Source organism: Coregonus lavaretus (assembly GCF_964263955.1).
Source record: "Coregonus lavaretus genome assembly, chromosome: 5".
Lineage (NCBI taxonomy): Eukaryota > Metazoa > Chordata > Actinopteri > Salmoniformes > Salmonidae > Coregonus > Coregonus lavaretus.
Window position 1 is genome coordinate 11,620,866 of NC_139992.1, and position 13,863 is coordinate 11,634,728.

General features: G+C 41.3%; 1 pseudogene across 1 annotated transcript; it reads left to right on the top strand.

Annotated features, from left to right (window-relative positions):
* The first annotated feature begins 780 nt into the window (after positions 1-780).
* On the top strand, positions 781-4,685 carry LOC311128807 (annotated as a pseudogene). Its single transcript has 6 exons — positions 781-836; positions 2,321-2,411; positions 2,922-2,999; positions 3,854-3,941; positions 4,135-4,268; positions 4,616-4,685. The product of its transcript is annotated as an uncharacterized misc_RNA (transcript).
* The last annotated feature ends 9,178 nt before the right edge of the window (positions 4,686-13,863 follow it).

The window sequence follows — 13,863 nt, forward strand, 5'->3', positions numbered from 1 at the left end:
ATATTTTTGTCAACTTTTTCTTCACTACAGTCCTAAAGAAAATAATGTACTTTTTACTCCATACATTTTCCTTGAGACCCAAAAGTACTCGTTACATTTTGAATGCTTTGAAGGACATGATAATGGTAAAATTCACGCACTTATCAAGAGAACATCCCTGGTCATCCTTACTGCCTCTGATGTGGCAGACTCACTAAACATAAATGCTTTGTTTGTAAATATGTCTGAGTGTTGGAGCGTGCCCCTGGCTCTCCATAAATTAAAAAACAAGAACATTGTGCCGTCTGGTTTAATTAATATAAGGAATTTGAAATTATTTTAACTTTAACTTTAACTTTTGATACTTAAGTAAATTCTAGCAATTACAATTACTTTTGATACTTAAGTATATTTAAAACCAAATACTTTTAGACTTTTACTCAAGTAGTATTTTACTGATTGATTTTCACTTTTACTTGAGTCATTTTCTATTAAGGTATCTTTACTTTTACTCAAGTATGACAATTGGGTACTTTTTCCACCACTGGGGATCATAGCTTTCACCTGGATTCACCTGGTCAGTCTATATCATGGAAAGAGTTCCTAATGTTTTGTACACTCAGTGTAGTTTCGTAGTGGAGACATTGGCCTCTTCAAGACCACACTTCTCCCCTTTGACCTCTTCAGGACTACACACCTCCCCTTTGACCTCTTCAGGACCACACAATGACACTAAGTGTAAAAGATTACTGGGTATTACAATATGAATGGCACATGCAGAGTCTGCAATTCATGTTCACTATGTATGTGACAGGTGGAATCTTCAAAGAGCTGGGCAGTATCGTGTCCCGTCGGATGTTGGTGGCTATTGCTGTCAAACAAAGAGTCCGCTTAGGCTGCACCTTGATTAGAAGCTTTTATTAATATCACAAGTTTACAGCATAAGTTACAGACCCGCGGTGTCTGGAGAAGCACCGTCCCAAATTAATCTGAATGCTTCTGCCGCCTCTTTGTCTCCCTCATACTTATAAACAATGGCAAAAATGGGTTGCTCCCTCTTTCGTCCAATCACCGGTCTCCCCTGGGGCGTCACCCTACAAACGGCTACATTTGAACTAAGATAAACATCCTCTGGTTCCATTAAGAAAGTAATAATCTTTAATACACTACATTTCCCCCCTTCGAGACTAACTAAAAGTCTCGAAAACAAACAGAATAGGATTATGACTAGTACCAATTTATCTTATTGAGTATCTTTAACATTAAACCAAAAAACATTTTTCTCTAGAGTGTAAATACCTTTCTATGAAATATGAACAAATGTTTATGAAGTGTGAATACATTATTATGAAATATGAACAAATCTTTATGGAGTGTGAGAGCGAAAAACTGTCCGGCAGCCATCTTTCCAGCAATCAAGACAGTAAAATTCTCTCACGGTTCCTCTGCCCCAGGCAACCACCTAGATACTCCAGATAAACTCATAAATCCCTATCAATGCATTTGAAACTATGATGCAATTAAATACACATGTAAGCCCCTGCAAACAAAATCCTATCCAAAAAATGTCCACACTAAGGCTGGTCAACCCATCGGATCCTACAGTGGACCTCTCCCTGCCTAGACTCCCTGTCCCTAAGCATCAACGAAATAAACAAAAACATCTAAGATCCCCACATGTATCCAATAACATCAAATATCATTCTACAAAAATTAATACCTAAGAATATGACACAAATTATGTATTACACATGCAAATATGTCTATATTTCATTGCAGACACTGGAATGTAGTCCACTACACTTCATCTCCCCGTAGTCTCGACTTCCAATGGATTGTTGATGATGGAATGGGAACCTTTCCACACCCTCCTTGTTTCATCTCCTCCAGTCATTGTCCTTTCATATTGTCCTTGTTTGAGTATTTCAATCTCCACATATTCCCCCAAATGCTTCTGGAAGAAAAGAAAAGACCAAACAGTATCTTTTGCAAAACAACACTTTCAAATTAAACATCAATATCAACTAAGAATATAAAAATGATATATAAATGATATCAACTAAGAATATAAAAATGATATATAAATGATGTATGAATCACATTATCCTATTCCCCCCTTTGATTCATAAAATCATACTAAAAATCACACTAATATTGCATTTTTTTTTTGAAAAATGATCAAATAATCAAAAAGGATATTTATCCATTAGTACTCCATCCAGACCCCCTTGTCCATCTTCATCCAGATCAGGAACAGTCAACAACGGCATCTGAGTGTTGTCTCCAGGCATCACAACACCAACCCATCTTAAAATCATAGCTTTCGCAAAGGTTCCTGTAGTGGAGTGGGCAGCCCAGGGTATAATGACCAGTACCCCAACCTCCTGGAAAGAGAAGCCATAATCCTCTCTTCCTTCGCTGGGATGATCTTGGTGAGTAGCCTGGGAACTGAGGAATACAGTATGCCAGGGGTTGGGAGTCTAGCACGGCTTAGTCTGTAGTGTCAACGACCCTTAGACCTCTCCCTTGTTACTTAAAGTACGAATTACCAGTCTCCAAAGAGGCGTTTGGCAGAGTTGGGGAGTCTACTACCACGGCTCAGTCCATCGTGTCAATGACCCTTAAAGTGGTTCTGGGGCTGTTGGAACTGAATCTGATGGTTGTCTATTGTATTTAATATGAGCTTTAGGTTAACCTCCTTCCTCGGAACTACACAATGAATCACCAGTCTCCATACCCTTGCTCCTCTGTGGCTAAACTTGGACTTAAGTCAGGTGCAACAGTATGTACTGTATATTTCAAACTGGGCAGCATTACCTAGTCCATGACCTTTCCCCTGGGTTGACCATGTAACTGGCCCTTTATGACTACTGTGATTTAACTGATACTAACTATATTCCCCCTCTGCTCTAACCTCTGCTCTGCTGTCCTCTCTGCTCCAGAATAGCTTGCCTGTAGAAGAGATTCTAGCCCTCTACAGCACCAAACCATCTGCTGCTTACCTCCACCTGCATTCCAAGGTAGACTGAGTTAAGAATGCTGCACATTTCTCTCTCCACTCCCTAGTGTTAGAATAGCATTCTCCTAGTATAACCTACTCCTAGTGTGGCCTACTCCTAGTATGGTGTACTCCTAGTATAACCTACTCCTAGTGTAACCTACTCCTAGTATGGCCTACTCCTAGTATGGCCTACTCCTAGTATAACCTAATCCTAGTATGGTCTACTCCTAGTATGGTCTACTCCTAGTATGGTTTACTCCTAGTATGGTCTACTCCTAGTATAACCTACTCCTAGTATGGTCTACTCCTAGTATAACCTACTCCTAGTATAACCTACTCCTAGTATGGCCTACTCCTAGTATGGCCTACTCCTAGAATGGCCTACTCCTAGAATGGTCTACTCCTAGTATGGTCTACTCCTAGTATAACCTACTCCTAGTATGGTCTACTCCTAGTATGGTCTACTCCCAGAATAGCCTACTCCTAGTATGGTCTACTCCTAGTATGGTCTACTCCTAGTATGGCCTACTCCTAGTATGGCCTACTCCTAGTATGGCCTACTCCTACAGCCTAGACATGTAGCCTATCCTACAGCCTAGACATGTAGCCTAATCCTACAGCCTAGACATATCCCTGTGGGAACGGAGTATAAGGGGTGTAATATATAATTCATGATGTGTTGACTGTACATGTAGTTAGTAGGCCATCAGCCTCAGTGCAGTGTTATCTGGTCTATAATGATCTGTGCTGCAGTGGTGTCATGCAGTGCTACTCTGTATGTACATACTGCATGAATCACTGAATTATAAGATATGAATCAGCTATCAGATAGATTTTTCTAGTAAGGCTTTAAGACTTTGTCTGTTCCCACAGAGTGCTATCGTTCATCCCTTCACCTTGTCCTACGACCCGTTTGCAATGCTGGGCTCGTTGAAGGCCGTGGACCACTCCAGGAAGCATAGTATGTCTGTGTGCGTGTGTGCATGTGTATCGTACACTACTATTCGTTAACACATCTCAACTATGCCAGTCTCCCTCTACCTCTCTCACGTGAGGCTGTCCATTCCTTACTTGTGTTTACAGTAGGCTATAGAACACGTTATGTAAGAACCCGCACCCTGACCTGTACCTCCTCTTTGATTGTTCTCCTTCAGCCCAGAAGTTGAAGTGGTGGCTGTCTGTGCAGGGTAAAGGAGGTGCTGCCTCTGCTGTATGGAGGGCCTTGGTGCAGTCCTCCTCCTCCTCCTCCTCCTCCTCCTCCTCATCCACGTCTAACGCCTTCCTCAGTGTGAGTGGCAATCATAGACAAATATTATATTCCAATATTGTTTATATAAATAATTGGTGACAGAAGCATGTACCCATGCATGCCATTTCAGCCCACAAAGGTTATGTTTCACTCTCTCTGGCTCTGAGAAGACTTTACATGTAAAGTATATATATTTTTTAATGGATGCACTCACTAACTGTAAGTCGCTCTGGATAAGAGCGTCTGCTAAATAACTCAAATGTAAATGTAAAGCAGTAGTGAATTTGACTATTTCAGCAAACATTACAACCTTGTGACTCTAATGCCACCTTGTGTTTTGAACTGGAACTCCTGTTTACTGTGCATGTTTTCTGTCCCCTACACAGGTTAGCGGTGAGTCCTTAAAGGAAAAAAACAGAGCATTATGAAGGATCACATTCATCTCTACATGATTAAGGAAAGTCCTATCCTGCATTATACTGTTATTACAGAGTTATTACAGAGTTATTACACTCTGGGTGTTATGCCTGCTACTACTGGGCCTTCACATTCAAGGAACCCTGGCCAATAGTAAAAGTATCAATCCTCCAGTGTGTTATCATATCACTAGTGGTTTCCTCTATATTTGGTTTTACCCGAGGCCATGTCCATCTGTAAGGAATACAATTTACTTAACTGTACAATAAATTATTCACTCTATAACAAATAAATATGTATAGTTTATGTGGAAAGCAGACAAATGTCCTGTGTTAAAGTGCTAATTATGTGAATATGGCGGTATGGAATGGTGGAACAGGTGCCGGGGTATGGACATGAAGCTAGGTGTTACGAACCCCGTGGCTTTAAAAGTCTAGGGTGGATGGAAAAAAGACCCATAACATAACTCATGCGAATTAGAATATTGACCAGGAACAGTGAGAACAAAATACACCGACAACCATATGCTACTGTCAAACACAAAATGTTTATTATAAACACTTTTTATGAGACCTAAATCTCTGTCGATATGCCTCAGGAACAAGCTCATAGGCAGGAAGAACAGTAGCTTTGACCACATCATAATTCAAGCTGTCTTCAAGAGGTAGCGCTGACAGAACCTCTTGGGCTTTACCTGTTAATTTACACTGAAGTAATAGGCACCATACCTCTTTGGGCCATTACAATGCTACTGCTATACGCTGGAAAACACTAAAATAGGAGTCAACCTCTGACTCCCTAAACACAGGTACTAAGGTGATCTGTCTACTAATGTCAAAAGTAGCAGACGACACAGCTGGTGAGGACGGCTCACTAGCAGGCATAGCATGAGCAGAGACTAACCTCGCTGTCTCTGCCTCCAGTTCCATTTTACGCATCTCCAGTTCTTGATCAAGTCTACGTGTCTCCAGTTCTTGATCAAGTCTACGCATCTCCAACTTTTCTCGCCTGATTTGTGCCCTCTCTTCCGTCTCCATTTGGAGCCGTGTCGAGCGGACATCCACCCTGGCATCACTGTCGGACAGTGTGGAGAGTGGGTCAAAACGGGGCAATGTGGCTGGAGCCTCGCCCTCGTCCTCAGACACCGACAGGCTTACAGGAGCAGCAGCCACATCCTCTACAGGAGCTGCAGGCTCAGGCGGCGGTAACTCAAGCTCTCGCTCGTTCAATAATATCTCTAACACCACTTTCCTAACTTCTGCTTTCACTAAAACCCTTGGAATGGGTATAGAAAAGTGGTCAGCCAAAGCCTGTAGATCCAGTCTACGGCAATTATCAAAAACCTCCCACGTAGGGTTTTCCAAAAAGGCATCCAAATCAAAAGTAGCCATCGTAAGCTAGCAACACGAGCCGACGAATACTGAACGAAACCAGCTAGTCACAGCTGCCAAGCTCAACACTGAACCAGACACTAAACCAATTTGCATGAGTGGCATGGGTATCAATGAGAGATCCCGGACGAGCCCCCACGTTATGTTACGAACCCGTGGCTTTAAAAGTCTAGGGTGGATGGAAAAGAGACCCGTAACATAACTCATGCGAATTAGAATATTGACCAGGAACAGTGAGAACAAAATACACCGACAACCATATGCTACCGTCAAACACAAAATGTTTATTATAAACACACGGTAAACGGTTTGGGGAAAAGGGGCTGAGCTGGACGCAAGGAATGAAACAATACAGTCAAAAAACCCTAAACTGATCTTGCCTGCCTCAAGAACCGCTAAGCTTACTGCTAACCATACAAAAATACAGTGGGTGGTCCGCTCAGGTCTAACTAGTGTGTTTAGACAAGGTTTTCCTACGGGTAGTGTATGCCCAATGGCGACTTGCTAAACCCCCCTTTTCCCAGGCACAAACAAACAACATAGGTCCAATATGGACTAGACAGCAAACGAGTGAGTACACAAAAACAAGACACCACAGTATCCATACTCACAAAGAAAAAGAGTCTCTGTCAGAAAACACAACTAGCTTTTAAAACAAGGGGATTTGATATGGTAATGAAAAAACAGAAACAGGTGGTGCAATACAGAGGAGTGTCCACTGATTGGTCCACCTCAGCAATCAGCAGACGAACGGATGTCGGACAGGTGGGACACCCCAACGACCACCAATCAGGAAAACAAGGGACACCTGTGATTAGGGCTGAAGGAGAAGAAAAACAAATACATATACAGGATACCTATATCCGTAACACTAGGGTTAGGGTTAAGCCGGGGTGTGGACATGAAGCTAGGGTGAGGGTTGAGCCGGGGTGTGGACATGAAACTAGTGTTAGGGTTCCCCCACTTTAACCCCTGACTACATGTACCCATCTCTTACCCCCTCTATCACCAGATGGTTAGCCTGACACCTGGCTGCTTTGCCTTTGTGATGACTTCAAACTTTCTGTGTGGTAAACATTAATCCCATTTTGGAAGATCAGTGGATGAAAGTGTACAGTCGTTCTATTTGGATATATGCTTGTTATGATGTCTCTTCATAGTGTTGTGGGAACAAGGTGAAATCTATTAGATAGGTAATTCTTGGTGCCGCAGAGTCTGAATACTAAGGATTCCAGTATGTCAAGGGAGCTTACTGGGGTTTATCTTAGAATGATTGATAGTAATATACTGACTTGGGGTACAAGTTAATAACATCAGAGAGGGGAGTGTCCACTGATGGTTAACAGACGTTGTTGAAGAAACGTGTAAAATGAAGTATATAAACTGAGAGATTTCCTTTGTCCAGTGTGGGGATGACAAGAGGCAAAGCACGCGCCTTTTGTTAGACGAACCCGGTACCGTATCTATTAAATACTTTGTATTAACTCCCCATATAATTGTTTAAGTATATTCTTGCAACCTGAAGTTCTCGATACCAGAGAAACTCATCATAACAATGCTGAACAAAAATATAAATGCAACAATTTCAACAATTTTACTGAGTTACAGTTCATGTAAGGAAATATGTCAATTGAAATACATCACTTAGGCCCTAATCTATGGACTTCACATGACTGGGCAGGGGCGCAGCCATGGTTGGGCCTTGGAGGGCATAGGCCCACCCACTTGGGAGCCAGGCCCAGCCAATCAGAATATGTTTTCCCCCACAAAAGGGCTTTATTACAGACAGAAATACTCCTCAGTTTCATCAGCTGTACAGGTGGCTGGTCTCAGATGATCCCGCAGGTGAAGAAGCCAGATGTGGAGGTCCTGGGCTGGCGTGGTTACACGTGGTCTGCGGTTGTGAGGCCGGTTGGACATACTGCCAAATTCTCTAAAATGACGTTCGAGGTGGCTTAAGGTAGAGAAATGAACATTCAATTCTCTTGCAACAGCTCTGGTGGACAGGTGCACCTATGTAATGATCATGCTTTTTAATCAGCTTCTTGATATGCCACAACTGTCAGATGGATGGATTATCTTGGCAAAGGAGAACTGCTCACTAACAGGGATGGAAACAATTTGTGCACCAAATTTGAGAGAAATAAGCTTTTTGTGCATATGGACAATTTTGGGGATCTTTTATTTCAGCCCATGAAACATGGAACCAACACTTATATGCGTTTGTTCAGTATACAATACCAGTCAAAAGTTTGGACACACCTACTCATTCCAGGGTTTTTCTTTATTTTTACTGTTTTCTACATTGTAGAATAATAGTGAAGATATCAAAACTATGAAATAACACATATGGAATCATGTAGTAACCAACAAAGTGTTCAACAAATCAAAATATATGTTATATTTGAGATTCTTCAAAGTAGCCACTCTTTGCCTTGATGACAGCTTCGCACACTCTTGGCATTCTCTCAACCAGCTTCATGAGGTAGTCACCTGGAATGCATTTCAATTAACAGGTGTGCCTTGTTAAAAGTTAATTTGTGGAATTAATTTCCTTCTTAATGCGTTTGAGCCAATCAGTTGTGTTGTGACAAGGTAGGGTTGGTATACAGAAGATAGCCCTATTTGGTAAAAGACCAAGTCCATATTATGGCAAGAACAGCTCAAATAAGCAAAGAGAAACGACATTCCATCATTACTTTAAGACATGAAGGTCAGTCGCAAAAAAACCATCAAGCACTATGATGAAACTGGCTCTCATGAGGACCGCCACAGGAAAGGAAGACCCAGAGTTACCTCTGCTGCAGAGGGTAAGTTCATTAGAGTTACCAGCCTCAGAAATTGCAGCCCAAATAAATGCTTCACAGAGTTCAAGTAACAGACACATCTCAACATCAACTGTTCAGCGGAGACTGTGTGAATCAGGCCTTCATGGTGAAATTGCTGCAACGAAACCACTACTAAAGGAGACCAATAAGAAGAAGAGACTTACTTGGGCCAAGAAACACAAGCAATGGACATTAGACCGGTGAAAATCTGTCCTTTGGTTTCAACCGCTGTGTCTTTGTGAGACGCAGAGTAGGTGAACGGATGATCTCCGCATGTTTGGTTCCCACCATGAAGCATGGAGGAGGAGGTGTGATGGTGTGGGGGTGCTTTGCTGGTGACACTGTCAGTGATTTATTTAGATTTTAGAATTCAAGGCACACTTAACCAGCATGGCTACCACAGCATTCTGCAGCGATACGCCATCCCATCTGGTTTGCGCTTAGTGGGACTATCATTTGTTTTTCAACAGGACAATGACCCAACACACCTACAGGCTGTGTAAGGGCTATTTGACCAAGAAGGAGAGTGATGGAGTGCTGCATCAGATGACCTGGCCTCCACACTCACCCCAGACCTCAACCCAATTGAGATGGTTTGGAATGAGTTGGACCGCAGAGTGAAGGAAAAGCAGCCAACAAGTGCTCAGCATATGTGGGAACTCCTTCAAGACCGTTGGAAAAGCATTCCAGGTGAAGCTGGTTGAGAGAATGCCAAGAGTGTGCAAAGCTGTCGTCAAGGCAAAGGGTGGCTACTTTGAAATATCTCAAATATAAAATATAGACTTGTTTAACACTTTTTTGGTTACTACATGTGACTGAATAAATGAATATATTGTGAATGTTTCTTGTCTGAAGACAGTGATTCAACACTCTTCCACATAGCTTTAGAGAGGAGGATGGATGGAGGGCTCTGGGTGTTGCTATTGGCTGCCTTTCTCTTTTAGGTGAGTTCACCCAGGGTTCAAGGCCATAGATAGGACCACATATGTAAAGCTCAACACTGCCACACAGTGCAACACAGGATCACACAGTAAAAACATGCCACGTTGGCAAAGCTCCCCAATCAGAAAAGGGGGCACTCAGAAAGCACGGAATTTCATGTGATTTATTTTATTTTATTTTATTTGAAGGGATCCAACTACTGTATGTTTATGTAACATAACATACCAAAACATGTTTGGTAATTTCCTGTTAAGCGAACTGTATACTCATCATATTCCTACATTAAATGGCTATCAGATCTATCAATCAACATACAAACCCAACTAAACATGTACAATCGCATTTATCAAATTGTTTTATAAGATTACTTTAAAACTTCAGATGGCTGTGAAGTATTTTGACTATACCAAGAAAGTATAACAAACTTAGTCCAACAATCTCAACTGATTTAAATGCATACATTTGTGATGATTTAAGTACAAAATAACCAATTCAATATGACAGCAAATTACATAATTGAATTAAATTGATTGCTAACATGAGTCTGGTTTAGCAATGGTGATACTTTCTCTGACTGTGGCGTCAGATCATTGATCTTTCCAGTGCCTGCCTGTCAATGCTGCATGTGGCTTTTCTGGGAGCTAGGATGTGAACACAGCCATCACCATGGTTGAACAGGAAAACAGGAGTAGCAAGACTCCTGTATGTCATGTTTGTGCTACATGCTGGCATGACTGATTTAAATAACAACACATTCAGTGGTACCTTTCCCCCTATGGGAATGTATGTAAAGATAAGCCACCTCACTGGCCAACAGCACAGGAAGCCGAGCGAGCAGCTCACCAACCAGCCGCAAATATGATGGGGAAGGTTAGTATTTTAGGGCATTTAATATTTACACAAAACTAAATATACAAACACACATACAAACACATTGTATATTGTAGGCCAGATGATGGAGCTGGACGACGACTGCCCCAACTTTATGGACCATTTCTGTATGTCTGATTTCAACTCCTGCAACGTGATGGACGGCCACTGGCTGATGTACGACCAGGCCAACTATAGAGGACGCCACTACTACCTGAGGCCCGGCCAGTACCGTCGATACAGTGACTGGGGAGGCATTAGCTCCAAGATCGGCTCCATCAGGCGCATCATGGACCTCTAAAGAAGGAAGGGTCCTTGTGAAATGTCTATTTTATGCCTTGTTTCACACACAGAATAAAATGGTGTCAGTGCTCAAGTGTTTTCAGTTTTGTCATTGCTCTCTGAGCATTGAGGATAACAAAATAGATTTTTGGGGGGTTTGTATCATTTGATTTACACAACATGCCTACCACTTTGAAGATACAAAATATTTTTTATTGTGAAACAAACAAGAAATAAGAAAAAAAATAATAGAAAACTTGAGCATGCATAACTATTCAGCCCCCCAAAGTTAATACTTTGTAGAGCCACCTTTTGCAGCAATTACAGATGCAAGTCTCTTGGAGTATGTCTCTATAAGCTTGGCACATCTAGCCACTGTGATTTTTGCCCATTCTTCAAAGCAAAACTGCTCCAGCTCCTTCAAGTTGGATGGGTTCTGCTGGTCTACAGCAATCTTTAAGTCATACCACAGATTCTCAATTGGATTGAGGTCTGGCCTTTGACTAGGCCATTCCAAGACATTTAAATGTTTCCCCTTAAACCACTCAAGTGTTGCTTTAGCAGTATGCTTAGGGTCATTGTCCTGCTGGAAGGTGAACCTCCATCCCAGTCTCAAATCTCTGGAAGACTGAAACAGGTTTCCCTCAAGAATTTCCCTGTATTTAGCGCCATCCAACATTCCTTTCCCAGTCCCTGCCGATGAAAAACATCCTCACAGCATGATGCTGACACCACCATGCTTCACTGTGGGGATGGTGTTCTCGGGGTGATGAGAGGTGTTGGCTTTGCGCCAGACATTTTCCTTGATGGCCAAAAAGCTCAATTTTAGTCTCATCTGACCAGAGTACCTTCTTCCATATGTTTGGGGAGTCTCCCACATGCCTTTTGGCAAACACCAAACGTGTTTGCTTATTTATTTCTTTAAGCAATGGCTTTTTTCTGGCCACTCTTTCGTAATGCCCAGCTCTGTGGAGTGTACGGCTTAAAGTGGTCCTATGGACAGATACTCAAATCTCCGCTGTGGAGCTTTGCAGCTCCTTCAGGGTTATCTTTGGTCTGTTTGTTGCCTCTCTGATTAATGCCCTCCTTGCCTGGTCTGTGAGTTTTGGTGGGCGGCCCTCTCTTGGCAGGTTTGTTGTGGTGCCATATTCTTTCCATTTTTGAATAATGGATTTAATGGTGCTCCGTGGGATGTTCAAAGGTTCTGATATTTTTTTATAACCCAACCCTGATCTGTACTTCTCCACAACTTTGTCCCTGACCTGTTTGGAGAGCTCCTTGGTCTTCATGGTGCCGCTTGCTTGGTGGTGCCCCTTACTTAGTGGTGTTGCAGACTCTGGGGCCTTTCAGAACAGGTGTATATATACTGAGATCATATGACAGATCATGTGACACTTAGATTGCACACAGGTGGACTTTATTTAACTAATTATGTGACTTCTGAAGGTAATTGGTTGCACCAGATCTTATTTAGGGGCTTCATAGCAAAGGGGTTGAATACATATGCACTCACCACTTTTCCGTTATTTATTTTTTGAAACAAGTTATTTTTTTCATTCCACTTCACCAATTTGGACTATGTTGTGTATGTCCATTACATGAAATCCAAATAAAAATCAATTTAAATTACAGGTTGTAATGCAACAAAATTGGAAAAACGCTAAGGGGGATGAATACTTTTGCAAGGCACTGTATAGAGAGCTTTCTGATGTAACAAGGTACTATGTGACTTTCTCTACTAGGCCTCATGGGCATCAGGGCATCAGGACATCAGGACCTCCTTGGTTCCACTAGCGGCCAGGGGTGTAGACGTGTAGCCTACAGAGCAAAATATTTGACAAAGGGCCATGGCTATCTTGTCTACACATAAACTGTCATAGTTCGTCAATTTTGTATAATCATATGTCTGATTTCATACTAGCTTATAATGAGAAGTGTTCTAATGCTATTGGAGAAAGTGTTCTGTTTGGAGAATGCTAAATACTGTATTAGAATGATTTCTTACAAATAACTTGATCGAACAAAGAAATCAGAGGGCTGTATAGTCGTCAAGGATAGGGTGAAGGATTTGATTGTAAGCATACTATCCTATATAACTGTAACAATAACTCTAATATTTGTCAATCTTTCTAATAATATACAGATCTCACTCACATCTAACTTTTGATTTTGAGAGATGCATTTATGAACCTACATCACACTTGTATTTCAATGCCACCATCAATCTTTAGTCTTAATATGTAATATTTAATTAATAAAATGTTAAATAATATTATTTAATTTAAGAAAATACAACATTAAATTATATATTTTGACTGTCAAGCTACATACAGTAGACAGACTATTTGTGATTTTTGTAACTGCGTTTGAAATAGGATCTCCTAATGTCTATTTCTATTCTGAGGGTGGCAAAATAATACCAAGTACACTTCATATCATACTTGTTACAAAACCAAACAAAAACCATGTAAGATTCCCTATACTGAAAAATAATATGTTATACCTATACTATACATGTACTGGAAACAAAATGGCGTCTTAGAATTCCCTATACTGAAAAAACTATACTATACCTATACTATACATCTACTGGAAACAACATGATGTCTTAGATTCCCTATACTGAAAAAAACTATACTATACCTATACTAATGTATACATCTACTGGAAACAAAATGGTGTCTTAGATTCCATATACTGAAAAAAACTATATTTTACCTATACTATACACCTACTGGAAACAAAATTGTGTCTTAGATTATTGAGTTGCCCATGTTGACTCCAATGCTTCCCACAGTTGTGTCAAGTTGACTGGATGTCCTTTGGGTGGTGGACCATTCTTGATACACGAGCGTGAAAAACACAGCAGCGTTGCAGTTCTTGACACACTCAAACCGTTGCGCC